This window comes from Monodelphis domestica, chromosome 1 (genome assembly GCF_027887165.1).
Source record: "Monodelphis domestica isolate mMonDom1 chromosome 1, mMonDom1.pri, whole genome shotgun sequence".
NCBI classification, from domain to species: domain Eukaryota; kingdom Metazoa; phylum Chordata; class Mammalia; order Didelphimorphia; family Didelphidae; genus Monodelphis; species Monodelphis domestica.
The window spans coordinates 322,863,335-322,883,808 of NC_077227.1; the positions used below are offsets into that span (position 1 = coordinate 322,863,335).

The 20,474-nt window shown below is 37.1% G+C and overlaps 1 long non-coding RNA gene across 1 annotated transcript; it reads right to left on the minus strand.

Annotated features, from left to right (window-relative positions):
- Nucleotides 1-2,946: 2,946 nt before the first annotated feature.
- Nucleotides 2,947-6,280, minus strand: LOC130453612 (uncharacterized). Its single transcript, XR_008911056.1, has 2 exons — nucleotides 6,122-6,280; nucleotides 2,947-3,237 (listed from the first exon to the last, which is right to left on the minus strand). It is a non-coding gene; the product is annotated as an uncharacterized LOC130453612 (long non-coding RNA).
- Between the last annotated feature and the right edge of the window lie 14,194 nt (nucleotides 6,281-20,474).

Genomic DNA, 20,474 nt, shown 5'->3' on the forward strand with positions numbered 1-20,474 from the left:
GCATTAGCATACTAATCTCCTAGGAATAGAAAAAAATTAAAGCAAAAACAATCCCTGCCCTCAAAAAGCTTACATTCTAAAGAGGGAAAGGAAATATAAAAGGAAACTGAGAACTGAGGGTGGGCCATGAAAGTAACTGACATGTGGGCATTGTGGAGAAAGTCCATAAGATTAAGGATGGCACACTGGAGAGAAATGAAGAATGACTAGCCTGGGCATTCTCCTTAAAATGGAGATTCTGTGAGGACCCAGGCAATCACAGAGAGAGGCTACAGGGGAGGCTATATATCAGTGATCAACAACCTTTTAGAGATGGAGTGCCAGGCCCTGCCCCAAACTCACCCCCCAGACCTAGTGCTGTGCCCAGCCCCCCCCCAGACTGAGTGCTGTGTCCTTCCCCTCCCACAAAAATGCCAGGTGCTCTCTGACACCCCCTTTTCCCACACAGGAGAGGGAGAAAGTGCTCCCATTGTTCTTCTGGGCAGAGGGGTGGATGATATGAAAAAATGTCATCAGGTACTATGGAAAGGGGAAGGGAGCAGCTTTGCCTGAGTCCCTCTGCCTTTCTAGTAACAACTTCTAGGGAGGAGTGGGGGGAATCAGCCAAGTACTCACAGGTTCATCATCATTGCTATATATAATGTAAATATAAGATGATTTTGGAGAGGGGCAGAAAGCACTGGCAGCTGGGGGTGGTGGTAATGGCTTTATACAGAACTGGTCTAGAAGGAAGCCAAGGAATCCTCAGGGATGAAGATGAGGAGGGAGAGCAAAGGCACAGAGACATATGATATTCAGCTTCAATTTGACTGGACCAGACTGAAAGTGTGTAATATGTAGTAATTCTGGAAAAGTTCAACCTGAGCTAGGCTGTGAAGGACTTTAAATACCAAACAGGAATTTGAACCAGTCTTAATAGCAATAGGGAGCCACTGAAGTTTACTGAGAAGATGAATAACCTTGACAGACTTGTTTTAGTAAGAATATTACTTTAGCAGGTCTGTGGTGATTTGATTGAAAAGGAGAGATTTCAGTCAGGGAGATCAATTAGGAAGTTCAGGTAAGAGTTGTAGAAGGCCATGTGAGTGGAAAGAAGGTTATGTATAATGCCAGAGATTATAGAGAAAACAGACAAAAGTTGGCAGTTGATAAAATATGTAAAATGAAGGAGAATGAGGAATCAAACAGTTCAGGTTGCAAACCTGGGGGACTTGCAGGATGGGTGACACCTTTTCCAGAGAGGCATCAAAGTCACATCCAGTGTCACAAGTTAATAGTAAGATCCCCAGGCATGGAAATTGAAACTAGGAGAATATTGGTGTTTTTTGGTGCCTTTAAAAACACTTGTAAGTCCAAACAGTTGGATAAGAACATGATCAGCTGAATAGAGTAGAAACAGAAACAGAAACTAAATTTCTGCAAACCCACTATACCTTTCAAATCCCTATCCAATTTCTCACAAACTTTTTTGATAAGAAAACAGTTCCATAGAAAGTATACGACTTCTGTCTTGGACCCCATTTTCTTATCTCTTGTTCCTCTCAGTTACCTTATCAGCTCCCATGGATTCAATGACCATTTCTATGCCTACAATTTCCAGATCTATATTTTTAGTTCAAATCTCTCCTGAGTTCTAGTATTGTCTCCTCTCCCACAATCATCCCCTCTCCAAATTTCCCTATTAATAAGACCACCTAAATTCCCTATTAAACATTAAGGGTTACCCCTATCTTTCTTTCTTCCACATACCTGCCAGTGATTTTTCTTCACGGGTAGGTCTGGTCATGTTTCACATTGAAATCTCTTCCAAAGCGGACTCCTTCCTATTTCACTAAGTCTTCTTACACATTACTCTCCTTCTTGCATTCTGACTATCCTTCATGCTGGCCTATTACACACACACACACACACACACACACACACACACACTTCATCTCCTAGTCTTTGTACTGACTGCCCCCCACACTTGGCATACTCTCCCTTCTCACCTCTGCTTCTTGGAATGTCTGGCTTCCTTCAAGATTCAGCACAGGTACTACTTTCTTCATAAAGTCTTTTCTGATTCACCCCCTTTTCAGTGCCCTCCCTTCCAAAACTATTTTTATTCATTTTATAAATATTATGTATATACTTACATACATTTACATTGCTTTCCTTTCAGAATATAAACTTCTTAAGGGCCAGGACTATTTTTTGCCTTGTTTGTATCCCTGCCACTTAACATGGTACTTAACTCATAGTAAGTATTTAATAAATATCTAGGGGAAAAAAAGAAGCATTTATATGATGCTAAAATTGGCTTAAATGTAGGCAATTGTTCAATTTAATTTAAGTTAGCAAATGTTCACAAATACCACTATTTTCAGAATAATGTGCTATCTATTGGATATCCAAAGATAGAAAATTATGCAGGACCTGCCCTCAAGTGACTCATAGTCAAGTAGATAGACTTGAACAACAGTAACAAAAAACCAAGCAAAGCCAAAGTTCTCTAAGAAAATTTGATAGATAGAGGGAGGGGAATCACATAGCGGTTGAGAGTTAGGTGCAATCAAAGAAGTCTTCATGGAGGAGGGTATCTTGGAAAAAAAGGGCTCCAACTGGTAGAGAATAGTTCATGCATTTTAGGTGTGTGAGTGTGTGCAATTTATGCATAGGGTGGGAGAAGGATAAGACCAGAGCTGGGAACAGTTTGGCTAGGACATAAAGTAAATAAGGAGAAATGAACCTGAACAACCATGCTTTTACCCAATTACTCAGGGCCTGGAAGACTGGTCTAAGGAGTTTGTCTTTTATCTTTAAAAGAAGCCAGATTTTCCTATTAAAAGCTTAGGGGAATAGTTAGAAATAAATGATATGGGTAAGAAAAGCTAACACAAGGATGAAGAAATATGCAGACTTCATGAATAATATTGCAAGGAGAGGAAAGTGGAATAGCACCAAGAGTCACAATGACCTTATCATGTATTATCTGAATTATTCTCACTCTACATCCTTTTCTCTTGGGGAACTGGAGACTTCCTCAGGCCGTGGACACGTTGATTCAGCCACTCAATAGAACACAGTGGCCTGGGTGGCCAGAGGGGTTGCTGGTACTTGCTTCTCGGAGAAATCAGTGACCAAGCCAATCTTCCAGGCTGAGCAGCAAGACTCTTCAGAAAACTTCCTCAGCAAGAATTAGGATTTCAGAATGCTGTTCCCCTTTAAAGTGAAGCAGTGTCACATTGTTCCTGACATCTGAGAGAGATCAGAAAAAAAAAAAAAAACTTGATTGAAGTGGATTGGAAAATTGGCATATTTTGAGGGGCTTTTTGATTTTGGAGAAAGGCTTTCAAGAATACAACTGGAAGGTCCATTTTCCTTACCTCTGAATGAAGGAATTGAACTAAATCACTTTTTGGAGTTCATGGCTTCTAAAGTCCTTGTTACCTTGTTATATTATATTATTATTATATTATATATATAATATCATATATTATATTACCTTGTTATATTCAGTGTTCTAGGAGAGTAAAGTCCTTTCCAGAACTGATAATCTATGTCCCATGATTCCAACTTATTCTAGATCTAGGACTTTATTACTCTATGATTTTTGTATAAAACCATGAAATTATGTTATGTGCAGTTTCTTTTAAAAACACACTTATTTAACTTGGTAGTAACAAAATCTCCCCATTTGTCAACTTTTTGTTTTTCATGTTTTTATTTTATATTGCTTTTTTAGATTTAATTTTTCCAAATAATAAAAATCTATTTTCTCCCCTCCTTCTTCCTCTTTCCACTGGAAAAAATTACTTTATAATTCTCATGTAACTTCTAGCTATTCCATTATATACTTCTTTGATATTGTATTGTCTTTTGACAGTTTTAACATTTGATGTCTTCTTATCTGTATCCAGGATTCTAAGGTCCCTCTCAGTTCTGACTTTCTCTGTTCTATGATTCTAAGGTCCCTCACAGTTCTAACATTCTGTGATTCCATGATTTTAGTTTCAGTTACATTGGAATTAGATGTCTCCCACCTCTCCCCCGACAAATACAATATGGTTGTCCTAAACCACGGTCCATGGGATCTGAGGCAGTCTTGATTTCCAGCCAAATTCTTTTCCATCGCTGTCACTGTTTGTGCTGTGGTTTTGCAGGCATTTCATCAGTGGCATTGGGAAATTGGCAGGGTTCTGGTGTTTGCCTAAAATGAAGCCCTACTGGCCAACTTCATGTGGTTGAGAATGGTTGGGTCTGTTCAGGTTCTATGGCTTCTCTTTCCCTTCTAACCCAGTCATCTCCAAGCAAATAGCTGCTGATCCCCGTGCAAGGAAATCCATTGGGTCTGGTTATTCTTCATTTAAACTAGATTATTATTAGGGTAGGTTAACTACTGTATCTGGGAGTAATGTGGTCAATTCAGGATGCAACATTTAAGGAAGTCATTGAAAAGCTGAAATGTACCCAGGGGATGATGACCTGTATGGTGAGAAGCCTAAAGAATGTCCTATGAGGATTGATGGAAGGAACTGGGAATGTTTGGTGTAAGAAAAGGCTTAGGGGGACATGATAGCTGTCATCAAGTAGTTGAAGAACTGCTCTGTAGAAGAGGGATTAGATTTGTTCTTTTTTGTCCCAGAGGGCAGACATGGGAACAATGGGTGGAAGGTGGAGAGAGACAGAGTTTGGCTGAATGCAAGGAAAAACTTCCTAATGATGAGAATAATCCAAAAGGCTGCTGTTTCAGTCAGGAGTGGGGGCAGGGAGGGGAGGAGTAGCCCTCCTTGGGAGTCATCTAATGATTACACCATTGTATCCAGGAGTTCAGTGGGAGGTTAGAGGATGAGACAGACAGATAGCAGAGGCTCCCAAAATAATAAAAACACTATAAACTTTATTTAAAAGAATTTATCAACATGAGTTCACTCCAGGATAGTGCTTTTGGGGGAGGTGGGGAGAGAATGATGCTACTCCTAAGAAAAGAGCCACCTTGATGTTACAGGGCTATACTTGGGGGAATTGGGCTACATGGTAGCAAATGACTAGGGGCAAAGTAAGCACATTTACATTGTGGTTTATTGTGCTTTATCTACAACGTTGTAGTTGGTCTTAGGGAAATCCAGAGAATTGCTCATCTGGAGATGTCACCGCTGCCCATGAATTTCATTAAATACATATTATGAATTCAATAAGCAGCAGAAAGCCACAGTAGGTACTCAAACAGTGCATGGCCATCAGAGAGCAACATATCGCTCCTAATAGCTTCTAAAAACAAAAAGCAAGCTTCTAATCAGAGAAGCATTCAAATAAAGGCTGGATGACCATTTGTTGAGCCTCCTATTCAGGGTTGAACTACATGCCATCTGAGGTTCTTTTCATTCTGATTTTTTATTTTATAAGTGGAATTAGAATGATAGAATCATAGGATGTCAGAGCTGGAAGGGTCATTGGAGTCTTAGGGATATGAAATGTCAGAAATGGAAAAGACAATTTAGCAGTGATCCTTTATCTTTATTTGGCAGATAGAAAATCTGAACTTCAGAGAGAGGGGAAATGAAATTTATCATTATTTCACTGGCAAGCTGGAAATAGAGCCAGTCCAGGAGTTATTCTTCCTTCACAGAAATCAGTGGGCTTTCTACTATTTTACTCTGTGGTGTCTGTATTCGAAGAACAATGCAAAATGGTAGTAAGCAATGATTTTTAAATGGGTATAAAATGATACCTACCTCCCAGGGTTGTGAGCTTCAAATGAGATAATATTTGTAAAGCTCTTTGTAAACCTTAAAGCACTATATAAATATTACCATCATTGTCATCATTGGTTGACTAGTCTAGTCAGTAGCTGAATAGTAATCTCTATCATATTGTCTCTCAGTGGATTGTATTGGAGGCACCTTTCTCATTTGTGAAATAACTTCCTTCTTATTTCAAATTTTCTGAATATATACAGAAAATATTTCTGAAATTTAATCAGTGTAGGCTTTCCTCTTTATGATGGAGTCACACTGGTGTCAAACTCAAATAGAATAGAAACAATCCTATAGATTGCATATTCACTTAGAAAACCACGAATTAGCTTTATCTATGTCATATTATATTTTTGTTTATCTTCAGAGAAATATTTCCCAATTACCTTTCACCTGGTTCTGTCTGTCCAGTAGGCTTTGAGTTTGATCGCTCTGGTGTAATGGAATGCACATTGTATTTTGAGTCAATTCAGATAGTAGTCTGTCTTCAGTTTCTGACTTTCTTATCATCTTTGCGACCCTGGGAAAATCTCTGAGCCTGTTTCCTCAATCTGAAAAATAAAGTATTTGAATTAGATGACTGCCCCAAGGAGGTTCCTTCTTATGCTAAGGCCAGGATCCTATGATCTACATTGCATATCCTTTCATGCCTTGGGGACATGCTTTCCTAAACTGCTGGGACCACAATAATTCATTTTCTGAAGCCAACCATCTGCACTTTGCTACGCTGATCTCTGTCTCTGATCCCTTCTTGTTTGATCTCTGATCTTGTCTCCTCCTAAGCCTCCCCTTAGCCACATGTAGTACCATCTCATTTCTGTTCCTTAGCATCTCTAGCTTCCTTTGAAGCTCAGCTCAAATGCCACCACACACCGGAGGTCTTTTCTGACCCCATCCTCTCCTTTAATCCTTCCTGCCCACACCAGTTACCTTACCTTGCCTTTTCTATTATCTAGCTTGTATACTTATGTGTAACTTCTTCAGTAGGACATAAGCTCTGTGAGGGCAGAGACTGCTTTATTTTTGTGTTTGCATCTTCAGCACCCAGCACAGTGCCTAGCACACAGTAGGTATTGAACTGAGCAAATACTCTTTGATTGATTGGTTGATTGATTCTCAGAGAACTGGTCAAATCTGTTATGGGGTTGGCACACATGCAGGTTCATATTTCAGAAAAACAAAACAACTACCTCCCTCCCCTGAGTGTTTTGCACTGACTCTTCAGGGGACATATTACTTTGCAAACATGTATTCTAAGGCTATTATCCTGAATGGAGACTAGAGAGGCTAGCAAGAAGGCCAAGGTCACACAGCAGTCATTCGGCAGGAAGGTCAGAATTGACAAAGAGGGCTGGTGGTGCTGTGCCTTGAACTTTCTGGACAGTGATCTGCCCTTGGCCTAAGGGGAAGAAGGAGGAGGAGAGGAAAGCAGAGAGGAGAATGACTAGCACATTCTACAAGGCACCGGTGGGACCACAGCTCCCTGACCCCTACCAAATGCAAATATTCATTACAGTGAAAGTGGACAGTAACTGCCAGGCAGGATACATATTTAGGGAACTATGCACACAACTGAGTTTATTTTTCTTATCTGATTCCCCCTCTTCTGGTGCAATCTGAGCACTGCTGAATGTTTGGCAACCACCTCTCCATAGTTGAGTTGTTTGTCATATTCTGGTGCTGCTGATGCTGTTCTGATTTCTCTTTGGGGAGGAATTTACAGGCACATGTTGACCCAGCTTAATGGGAACAATGAGCAACAGCGATTTTATGAACAGGGCCCATCACATACCACAGAGTGCAAGGGTTCCCATTTTTCTTTAGGTTGTAATAGCGTTTCCTTCTTGAATAATAATAAAAACTCCCAATTCTATGGCACTCTACAGGTTGAGAATGGAATCAGGGATTCTGAGAAGGTTGCCCAAGTTCACACAAGTGTGTAAATTTAAAGAATAACGTTATTTATTAAGCACCTCCTCTGTGGAAGACCTTATTTCCACTATACCACATTGCCCCCAGTAATCATTCCTCACTCTTAGAGTTCAAGCTGTGAAAATGGTAGATAGTTTGGATGCTTGGGTCTGAGTTTTTTCTTCTAGTAATTGCCCAAGTGAACACAGATGATGGCTGAATTTGTATTCTACTAATACTATGTAATGGGGATGATTAGAGAAGCTGCTGACCAATTTGGTGAGTTACCTCAACAAAGGCACTTCCTATGGAGGCAGAATTGCTTCCAACTTCTCACTGAGAGAATTTGAAGAACTCTTCTGTATGGCCACCAGTGACAGGGACCAACTCCAAGATGATTGGTTACTCAAAATCGGGGTGGGGTGCATTCTCAGAGAGGACCTATCTTTCCCTCATAGGCTATAAGAGTGAATTTTAGAGAATAAGATCCCTCTCCCATTTTTCTTTTCCTATACTTTTTTTCCTTTGGATTTTTAGAGTACAGTGAAGCAAGATGGGGGTGATGGTGGAAGGGGAAAGAGTATTTTTTCCTCCTCCCTATCCCAGGTAGAATATGGAACTTGCAAGAGGACACATGGCCAGCCACCTGTGCTTGTCCAGGCAAGCCAGAAAAGGTAGTTAATAAATCTCTAATTATTGGCTGCTTACTCTTGACTGTCAAAAGATCAAATGAATTAATATTCTTAGAGCCTTTAGCTGAATGCCTAGCACTTAGTTTATATTAAAACATGTGTGTTTCTTTGTTTCCCCTTTGTTTCCTTTTGTGAGTAAGGGAGAAACCTTTAGTGTAATTTAGGTCAATTCTCATTTAAAATAGGCCTTGGACATGACTGGAGTGTGTCACTGGTACTTGTTTCATTGATTGTTGGCTTTCTGATACCAGAGATCATGCCATTTTTCATCTTTTCATTCTTGGGTACAAATTATATGGTCTTATATATAATAAGCACTTATAGCATGCTTATATTGACCTGAATGTGCATGTGCCTCTTTTCCTAAAAACTTTCCTTTATAAATTCACCTTATTCATCCAGGGATTGAACCTTTGTTTTATTCCTATTGGGCTTTGAATTGTTGAATAGTGGAAAGGGTCCATGACTTGGAGTCCAAAGAGTAGAGATCAAATAGTTCTGACACTTAGTGAGCTGTTAAACTATAGGCAAATCACTTAAGTTCCCTGAACCTTAGTTTCCATATCTGCATATGGAATAGTTGTACTTGCACTACATACTCCACAGAGCTGTTTAAGATCACCAACCTCTAAATATGGTTCCTTAGGTCAAAGCTCTAGACACTTTACCCTAGTTACAACTCTTGTCTAACTTGCGTCAGGAAAGTAATTCCTCCTAAGAAGATGAACCTCCATACCATATATCCCTCTCATCCAAATAAGGTATGAGTTCTTTGGGGGCAGAGAATATGGCATTTACAAATCTGTATCCTTGGGAATAAGCACAGTATCTTGTATCCAGCTGGCTCTAAATATTTATTGAATGAAATGCAATTGAGTGAAGTAATATTCCACATAAGTATCTAGAAAATTCTTACTGATATTTCCAGAGGAAAGAGTAATGTCTAAATAAGAAGAAAGACATGTGCTTCCCAGTAAAAGGTAAGCTTAGAGAAGATAAGCAAGCAGAAAACAGCTGTGGTATTACTGACTGATACGGCTGTAATGAATTTGCTTCCTGCAGACTTCTGTCTAATCTTTGATTCTCATTCCAAAGCACTGTGTAAACTTCTCCATTCATTCTTCTTGGAGGGCTGAATGGCTGTACATATGCTTCCCTTTGTGATCTGGGGAAAGGGTTTAGTGATCATTTCATGTTGGCTGGATATGACTTTTCCGCTGTTCTTTCTTTTACTTGAATGAACTCTTTTCAGGAAAATTCTGTTATGACAGATGCTAAAGGCTTTAACTCTTTGACCCTTGAGGAAGGGGGCATCATTAGGGTGTTGTTGATTTTTTTTTTACTCCAGTTTGTTGAAATATGGGAAAAATCTCTTACTCACACTCAATTAATAATGATGACATGTGGAGTATTAAAAATTCCATATTGGGTCAAGATGCACAAGTGCATAAAAATCTGAGGAGAAGATCTTTGAGAAGGAATGGAAACTAGTTCATATGAGCATTGATTGAAGGCACTGGAGATGTTTAGGTTAGAGAAAAAAAAATGTATTGGGAACACAATCAATATCTTCAAGCATTTGAAGGGTTGTCATGGGAAAAAGGGATTAGAATTTTTCTGGTTAATCCCAGAGGCCTGAACTAGGTGCAGTGGGGGGAAGTTGCATGAGGCTAGATTTCATTTTGATGTAGGGGAAAATTTCCCAACAAAAATGGACTGTATCCAAAATGGAATGAGCTACTTCTAGAAGGAGTGTCTGAACTATTCCTTATAGAGAGAATCACTATTCAGATATGGTTGGGTCTAAATTTTGGCTGCGGTTCCTTCAATTTCTGAGTTTTTTTTTTATTCTCCATTTCAAGAAAATCAATCCAACAGCATAAAGCAGGATAGTATGGGAAAGAAGGGACAAATAATACTGTGAGATTTTTTTGAAAATTTTTATAAATAAAGCATTATAGCATGAGGCTGGACTAGTTGGTAGTGTTTAGGAGGGAGAAGAAGTGATCTAAATCCTAGAGATATTCCAGAGAAAGACTTGACTTGGTAACAGATTAGATTCTTTCATTCTTCAACAAATCTCTATTGATACGGCAATTGGGAAAAATATTTTCATCAATTATCTCTGATACGGGTCTGATATCCAAGCTAGGTAGAAAATGAATATAAATATATAAAACCAAAGCCTACTCTCTAATGGATATGTATAAAATGCTATTAATAAATAATTCTCAAAAAAGAAATTGGAAACTATTAACAACTAGAAGAAAGTGACTTAAAATACTAGTAATAAGATAAATTCAAAGCAAAACAATTTCAAATGTTTTATCTTACCCTCAGAAAATTGGGAAAGACACAAACAGTAAATACTATTGAGTTGTAGTAAGACCTTTACACTAACCTACTAATGAAAGAGCTATGAACTGGTCTAATTATTCTGAAAAGAAATGTGAAATTATTCTAAAAAAGTGACTGAAGTGTCTCTTCTTTTTGACTAGAGATCCTACTGCTAGTCATATGTCCAAAGAGGAACCTAAAAAGTAAGAACACATATAAAGCAAAAAAAAAAGCAAAACAGCAAAACTTTTCATTGTCTCTCAGAACTGGAAACAAAGTAGATGCTTACTGACTGAATGGGTTGTTGTAAGTGTAAAGGAAGATTAATGAGCTATAAGGAATCATGCGTATGAAGAATATTTAGAAGCATTGGTAGATTTCTATGAACAGATGTGAAAAGAAGTAAATAGAACCAACAAAACTATTCATTGTCTCTAACAAAACAAATGGAAAGAACAAGAACGACAAAATAAAAACCGAAAGCTGTGAAATTATAACCATGTTTGACCACAAAGAAGAGATATGGCAATGCATAAATGGGAGACTATATATGTGGAACACTGCAAATGATGTCAGTCTTTATTGACATATGAGCTAGTACAGCTGAACTTTCCCTTCCCCTCTTCTTTTCTAGTCTTCATTATAAAGGATAGTTCTCTGGGCTGGGAAGGAAAGATGGATGCTTTGGCAAATGAAGGTAGTGTGATACACACAACCACACATATGTATCAGTAAAAAAAGACCCTTGCAAAAATAGAATAAATTGCCTCAAAATGTCATTTGTTTCCTTTTGCTAGAGATTCTCTAGTAGGGGTTGGATGCCTCTTTATGACTGTGGTTCCCAAGATTATTTGATAGTTATTGGCTAGATTATATGCCCCTGAGCTCCCTTACTGCCTTAAAGTTGTGCTTCTCTTATCCCTTTGCATCACTTTCTGACTTTATTCTTACTAACAATTATAGGCATTCCCAAAATCTCTGTCCTTGGTACTTTGCTTTTCCTACTTGTATATCTACTATCACAGTGAACAAATTTCCTCTTATGGAATCATCTAGTATCTATAGCTCCATTCCCATTTTTGTTTTCATATTTCCTGTGACCTATAGGCCATTGGAACCTTATTCGGATATCTTATCAACTCGGATTCAGTATATTTCCCCAAAATGAATCTATTAGGTTTCCCCATAAGTCCAGTTTCCTCAATGCTCTATTTCCCATTAGTTAAACCATCAGTTTTCCAACCTAGAAGACTGGCAAACTGAAGTCATTTTTGGCTTTCTTTTTTCAGTCAATCTGTATTTCCCTTATGAAGATGACTGTCAAAGGCAATATCTTTCAGTCTCAAACTCTGCCCTGAGCTCCTGTTTCACCTTGTTGTCTTCTAAGTTACCTATCTCTCCTGTCTTTAGACAGTTCTATACTATTGCTATAATTTTTAGCCCTTTTGTAAAGAGGGTAAAGGTAAGTTTTCAAGTTATTCAGTACATTCTCACAAATCACTGAGTTAAAATTTATTCAAGCAAGATGACTCCTGAATCTTGGAGACAGACTGTCTCATGGATAAAATTAGATTTCAAACATCCATCTCTTAAACTCTCTTTTATCTTTTCTATTAATTAAAAAAAAATTCAAACCCTCCTTACCCTCCACTTATTATAGAAGGCATCATCCAGCAAACAGATATTATATATAGATTATGTCTTTCATGATCCCACTTTTCAGTTCCTTCTCTGGGAGTGAACATTTACAATTTATTCTTCAAATATTAAATCTGTAGCTCTGTCTAATGTTCTCCTGAGTCCAGCAATTTTACTCTTTGTTATCTCATATAGTTCTTTCCAAGTTTTTTAAAAAACTCATCTGCTCAACATTTCTTATAGTGAGGTAGTATTCCATCACAATCATAGACCACAATTTGCCTAGTTATTTACCAATTGTTGGACATCTATTCAACTTCAAGTTCTTTGCCAACACAAAGAGAGCTACTACAAATGTTTTGAAACATATAGATTCTTTTCCTTTTTCTCTGACCTCCTTGGGAAATAGACCCAGCAATAAAGATATACTCAGTTTCAGAGCTCTCTGGGCATAATTTCAAATGCTCTTCAAAATGATTGGATTAGTGCACAGCTCCACCAACAATGTATTAGTGTCTTCACTTTTTGACAAACCTCTTATATTTGTTATTTTGTCCTTTAACCATTCTGATGGACATGAGATGATACCTCACAATTGTCTTGTTTTTCATTTCCCTAACTTGATTTTTTGAATGTACCTATATATGACTTTGATTTCTTTATCTGCAAACTATTCAGATCGTTTGCCCATTAATCAATTAGGAGATGGCTCTTATTCTGTATATTTGACAAAGTTCTTTCTACATTTTAGATATGACTTCTATCCAAGAGACTTTATGAAATTTTCTCTAAATTGTCTACTTTCATTCTAATCTTGGCAACATCTGTTTAATTTGAACAAAACCTTTCAATTTAGTATACTGTTGGAAATTTCACCATTGGGAAATTTCATACTTGGAAAATTTCTTAGTGATAGTCTATTGGAATGTGAACCCAATTGACAAGGGAGGTTCCTCCTCCTCCTTTCTTAAGATTACTTTAGGACAGAAACCTTTTGCTGAACAATGGAAAGGGCTTTGACCTATGCTTAAGAATAGAACAGGAATTTCTTTGAGTCATGATTGATTTTAGAATTGATACAATAGAGATACTTGGAATGACAGAACCAGGTCTTGGAAATTACAATCTCCACCCTACTCAGTCCTAACAGGATTTAGGAAGGGCTGCAGCACAGATCAAAATTTAATTATTCCAATCTCTACCCTACTCAGGGTAACAGGATTTAGGAAGGGCTGTAGCAAAGGATCAAAATTTAATTATTTGAGAATATGACCTTCAACAGACATGTGCAAAGCCACAGACCTCTGGGCAGTCCTGGGTTAAGGTAGAGCCACCATTGGCACAGGGAAGACATGGACAGTGATTGGTAGATGTGAGAACTGAGGGGAGGGAACTTGGATGGTTTCCTTAAAGATAGAGGGGTCTGAGGACCAGGGGGGTTGGTTGGAGAGGTTTTGGCTCTGAGAGGTTGTGCTGACTCTGAAGGAAGCTGGAGGTGGAGGCCCCTGAGACTGTTTCTCCATTTTGGTCACGTGAGTAATAGGGACTGATCTCTTTTCTTTGCCCCAGCTATCTAAGGGCTTGGGCCTTTTGGCCCAGCCTAACAGAAGGGGTATTTAAGCCCTATTCCCTTCTCTCCCCTTTCTTTCTCCCTCTCTCTCTCTATCTCTAATACCTTTCTTCATCCTGTTTGTAATTAAACTCCATAAAAGGTTGACTGCTGACTTGAGTTTTCATTTAGGAATTACATAGCTGAATTCCTTGGCGACCTTAAATTAATATATATCAGTCTTTTAAAGTGATTTTCTTGTCACAATACCAAAAATTATACATTTTTGCATTTCACAATGCTATCCATGCCTTGCTGATTCATAAATTCTTCTATCCATAAATCTGATAAAATCTAGTATTGTTAGAACTTTTCTTTATATTTTTAAAATTAATTCCTTTACTAATACTCATTGCTATTTTGCTATTAATTCTTTTGCTTTTCTTTTTTTTCTTTTGCTATTCGTGATCTTTTGTTCTTTCAAATTAAATTTGTTATTATTTTTTCTAGCTCGATAAGAATTTTTGGGGTAATTAGATTGGGGTATCATTAAATAAGTACATAAGTTTAAGTAGGATTATCATTTTGAATATGTTGACCTTGCTCATCCATGAACAATAAATATTTCTCTAACCTCTTATCTTTTCTTAGCCAAGATATCTCTTTCCTTGGTAGCTTATTCTCATTGTTATTAATAAATTCCTGTTCCTGGGTTTCAATGCCAGTTCTGAAAAATAATACCTGTGTAAACATAGACAAGCCACTTACATTTCTTTGAGTCTCATTTTTATTAGCTGTAAAATGTGGATGGAAACATTTATACCAGTTATCCTATAATAAGGATAGGAACTGAATGTATGGTTTCTTTATTATAAGGAATTATAAGGGAAAAAATATCCTTCTACCAATGTACATTGATATTTTATTTGAAACTTACAGAGAGCTTCCTAGTGTTCCAAAAGACTGAGTGACTATGGAATGGAATCTAGGTCTTTCTGGTTTTGGGGCTGGCTCTCTATCCCTTATGCCACACTACTTCATAGTTTATCTTTATATCACTATTTAAATGATGATAATGATAGAACATTTATATAGAACTATGTTCTAGGCACTGTGCTAAGTGCTTTAGAAACATTATAATATTTGATCTTTACACTAGTCCTGGGAAACAGATGCTAGTATTTTTTCTATTATGCAGTTGTTGGAATTGAAGCATAAAGACATTGAGTGACTCACCCAAGGTAACTCGGATTGTAAGTATCTGAGGCTGGTTTTGAACTCAAGTTTTCTTGATTTCAGATCCAGAGTTCTATCCACTGTGAAACCTAGCATTATTTATTATTTACTTATTAACCTTATTATAATCATATTGTTATTTTTATCACCACATTTGTTACTACTTGGGTAACCTGCTCATATGCTGAGGACGTCCATTTCCTCATCTGTAAATTAAGGAATTCAGACTAGATAGCTTTTAAGGTTCCTTCCAGCTCTAAATCTACATGATGGTATGATCCTAATACCTAGAAGACTGATGATAAAATAGTCATGCTTCATCTCTGAGTAGACATGACTAATAAATGAATTTATTTTGATGATCTATACTTATTTGTTGGAATGGAGGGTTTTCAGTTTATATATGTGAAGATACAAATAACATAGGTGCTCAATACTGTTGAATTTAATTTCAGCTTTTGCCTTTTATATTACCCACTAACACTAGATTCTAGTAGTAAAGCTCCACTTCCAATTTAAGATTAATATATCAATTTCATTGTTGTTGTTGTTGTTGGTCCTTTATTTTGAAGAGGACCAAGGACATCACAAAGACCAGATTTAAATAAGACAGAATTGAACAAAGTCATTAGTCTCATTTTCTCTTCCAGAATCAGAAAAGTTCAGTGACAAGACAACAATCAGAATGGCTGGTGATGGTCTGGGATGCAGTGGATGACCTTGGCATCTTCAATATCTGATCTTAGATAGTGTGAATTTTAGATTTACTCCACCCTGCTTAGTCTTTAGAATTTTAGCAATCAGGAATATGTAGACCCCCCCACTTAAGGATTAAGTGTGGGGTAGGAAGGTCTATGACCCGAGTGTGCTAGCAAGTGACAAATCAGAAACAACTGACTGACTCCCTGGGCCATCCAAAGCCAACTTTAAGCCACCATTGGTACATGTGAGACACAGGAAGTGATGTAAAGAACTGCCTTTATATTTTGCGTCACTTCCTATGACTGTGGAGGAACTCAAGCATGAGACCTCAGACTGCTTCCCTTAGACTGTCACATGGTGAGTGCAAGGCTTACTTCCCTTTCCTTGACTTTTCTGGAGGCACAAGCCTCCAAGGAGGTCCTCATCTTGGAGGAGACCTCGTGGCTGGAAGCCATGCTAGATTTAATCCTCTGGCCCTCCCCCTTCCCCTTGGCTGGGGCCTCCAAACTCCTGTCTGGTATATCTCCCCCTTTCTCTCTTTCTTTCTTCCTTAATATCTTCACTCTATTGTAAATTAACCACCATAAAATTCCATTCTGACTTGAGTATTTCATTGGGATTTAGAATTTAAATCCCTGGTGACCAACTAAAAATATATTCAGTCCAACCATAAGTTTTACCTTTAACAATAGTAGTATGTGTGTGTGTTCAAATATTTCAGTGCTTTGATGAATTTGTGATTTCATCAATGAGGGAACTGTCTCTAGAGACTCAGATCACAAACCATCTATGCTTCTCATTCTTTTTTTCTTCTAGTTTCCAATGGACTTTATTATAATATTTTATTTTTTCCCATTTACATGTAATAACAATTTCTAACATACATTTTCCCAAACTTGGACATCCAAGTTCTCTCCCTCCTCCACCTCTTTTCTGTCTCCCTGAGATGATAAGCAATTTGATCTAGGTTATACATATGTGATCATATAAAATGTTTCTATTTTGGTCATATTGTGAAAGAAGATATCATAAAACAATCCCCCCAAATACACCAAAAAAGTGAAAAAATAATGTTTCAATCTGCATTCAGTTCTTTCTCTAGAGGTGGATAGCATTTTTCATCTAAAGTCCTTCAGAATTGTGAACACAGTTCATTGGGTTGCTTTCACTGCATTCAATATTCTCCTGGTTCAGTTCACTTTACTCTGCATCAATTCATGTAAGTCTTTCAAGGTATTACTGAAATCATATGGCTGATCATTTCTCAGGGTGCAATAGTATTCCATCAATCACAACAATATGCCACAACTTGTTCAGCCATTCCCCAACTGATGTATATACTTTCAATTTCCATTTTTGTCACCATATTTGCTAGAAATATATATTTTTTCAAATAGGTCTCTGACCCTTTAAAAAATCTCTTTGAGATATAGATGTAGTGGTGGTATTGTGGGATCAAAAGGCATGCACAATTTTAATGATTATAATTCCAAGTTGCTTGGATCAGTTTACAAATCCATCAACAATGGATCCAATATTCCCACATTGCCTCCAACATTTATCATTTTCCTTTATTGTTATATTAGTGATCTGATAAGTATGTTGTTTTAATTTTTCATTTCTTGAATTAATAGTGATTCGGAACACTTTTTCATATGGCTTTAGATGGATTTGATTTTTTTTAAATAAGAAAACTGCCCGTTCATATCTTTTGATCATTTATCAATTTATCAATTACTTATACCTTATAAATTTGACTCAGTTCTCTAGATATTTGAGAAATGAGGCCTTTATCGGAGAAACTTGATATAAAAATTTCCCTCAGCTTTCAGTTTCCCTTCTAATCTTGGTTGCATTGATTTTGTTTGCACAAAATCTTTTCAATTTAATATAATTAAAATTATTCATTTTATATATCATAAGGCTCTCTATATCTTGTTTGATCTAAATTCTTTCCTTATCCATAAATCTGACAGGTAAACCATTCTGTGCTTCCCTAATTTGCTTTTGGTATCACTCTTTATATCTAAATTATATGCTCATTTTTGCCTTATCTTGGTATAAAATGTTTTGCCTTCTCATTCTGAGCAACCCTTATCCATATCTATCTCAGATATTTACTAGTTATGTGATCCTATGTAAATAATTTCTTTTGTCTGAGCCTCAGTTTCCTTATCTTTAAATAAAAAGATTGGATTCTGTGGATTATAAGGTCTCTTCTATCTCAAAATCCATGATGTTATGATTCTTCCATAAAACCTCTACAGGGAGAGCTACCCCCTCAATAAAGGTATCTTGGGTTGTAAGGTCATATAGGTAGTAAATGGCAGAGCTGAGATTCACATTCAGATCCTGTGAAGTCAAGTTCAGTCTTTTGTCAATGATCTACTGTGCTAGAGAGTGTTTCTTTCATTTATATTCATCTTCCTTTCTGACTTGTTGGGGGGCCTCAAAAACCATTTAGCTCAGTCCTCTCACTTTGCAAATGAGGAAACTGAGGATGATGGAGGTTAATGATTTGCCTTAGGGTTCACAGGCAGTAAGTATTATAAGTAGGATTTGAACTCAGGTCTTCTGATTTCAGAGCCTGTCTTCCTTCCTGGAGGAAATAACAGTTTCTCCTACATTCAAAGAAATGAATGATTTCATTGACATGCATTCTCCTTTTGTTCACACAGAACACAACTCATAGTCTTAGGGGAAGATGTTTAGTTGTGATCTCTCTCCTTCCCCTCTATGTTTTATCTTGTTATAATAGTTAAAATAGTAATTGTCCTTTTATAATAATTTCTGTTGATTTTTAAAGTTTATAAAGTGCTTTCTTCAAGAAAAGTTTTGTGAAGTATATATATATGTACACATATATATATTCTGTATGTTATATATTATACCCATTTAATAGATGAAGGTGCTGAAGCTCAGAGACATAAAGTGACTTACACATGGTCATACAGATAGTAAATAAAAGAGTTGTGAGACAAGGGACTCCTAACTCCAAGTCTAGTGTTTTTTGTCCACTAGACTAAATAGATTGACTAACCCTTCCACTCTTTCACCTGTGTCACACATCCAAACATCTGGCTAACTTATTCATTCCCTAATGAGATTCAGGGATTATCTTCTAAGCAAAATATAAGGGAAAGCCTTAAAAACATTTTTTTCCCTTCAGTTGTTTCAGTTGTGTCTGATTCTTCATGACCTGATTTGGGGATTTTTTGGCAGAGATAACTACAGTGGTTTATCATTTCCTTTCTCCAGCTCATTTTACAGATGAAGAAATTAAGACAAACAGGTGTAAGTAACTTGCCCAGAGTCACACAGCTAATAAGTGTTTGAGGTCAGATTTGAAGTCAGGAAGATGTCTGCCCCACTCCAGCCTCAGCACTCTATTCATTGTACTGCCTAGCTGCCTCTAAAAGACACCCAACATAAAAATAAAAGAAATGGAAAGGGAGAGGAATATAGAAGGAATTAAGCTGTTGCAACACACACTTCCCAACTAGAAAAGAAATTGATAGCCAATTGATTTAGCAGTCTAATTTGTCCACAGTGCATGTTTTAGCCTCAGCCCTTGACTATGGCAAAATGTTGGATTTGAAATCAGAAGAAATAGGTTCACTGTGCTATTTACTACCTGTGTGTCCTTGGACAAGTCACCTTTCCTCTCTAAGCCAGCTTTCCCTCTCTGCAGTGTGAGTCATTTGATGAAATGATGCCCCCTCCCTTGGATTCTATCATCCATGGCAGCCAAAGAGCCATAATTTTGGCTAGTCTCTGTAATCAAAAGCTAATTCCCATGGGAAGTGTAATAGAAACTGAACCACAGTTATGCAAGACTAAGGCATTTGTATTTTTTATTTGCTGGAGATTATGTAAATTCCAGATATATAATGAAGGGAAAGGAATCTGCAGAAATAGCTTTGAATTTTCTGTGGAAGGGATAGAAGACTGCAGGGCAGAGCCTTCTGCTTGGAGAAAGAGCCAAATTTTACCACTTGTTAAAATAATTTATTTCCTACAGATTGGCGAAAACATGCAGTAATTTAAATCCAGCTTAGTGGTGGTGAGTGATGAGCAAAAGGAGAGTTGAAGGAGGAAAAGAGAAAATTATCCTCTTTCTTTAAAATTTTATTTGCTTTTCTTTTCCTTTGTGTTTTACTCTGTTATAGTAAATAATTTCTGTTAGTCTTTAATGTTTATAAATTTTTTCCTTAAGAAAAATTGAGTCAGGTCAGTAATATACATATTATTTTACATTCATTTTACAGATGAGGATGATGAGGCTCAAAGAGATAATATGACTTTGTGGAGGTGACACAACTAGTAAGGAAAAGAGCTGTGAGATCCAGGTCTCCAAGTCAAGTGTTTTGGTTTTTTATTTTTCATTAGAATAAAAGATAAAACTGATGGACTCTTCTGTCTTGCATTGAAATTCAAGGTATGACATTAGTTGGTCCTCCTATTTTATCTTTTGTTATTCAGAGGACAATCTATTTGTTCAATCCAATTCTAAACATGTCTAAAAAATACAAAAAATTCCAGAGCTTTGTGGTAGGTGCTAGGGAAGCTATGCAGTTTGGATAAATGATAATCTCCATCATCATAGAATTTATAGGAAATAAAATAGAAATACAAATAATTGTAAGAGGAAGCAAAAATATGATAAAGAGATAA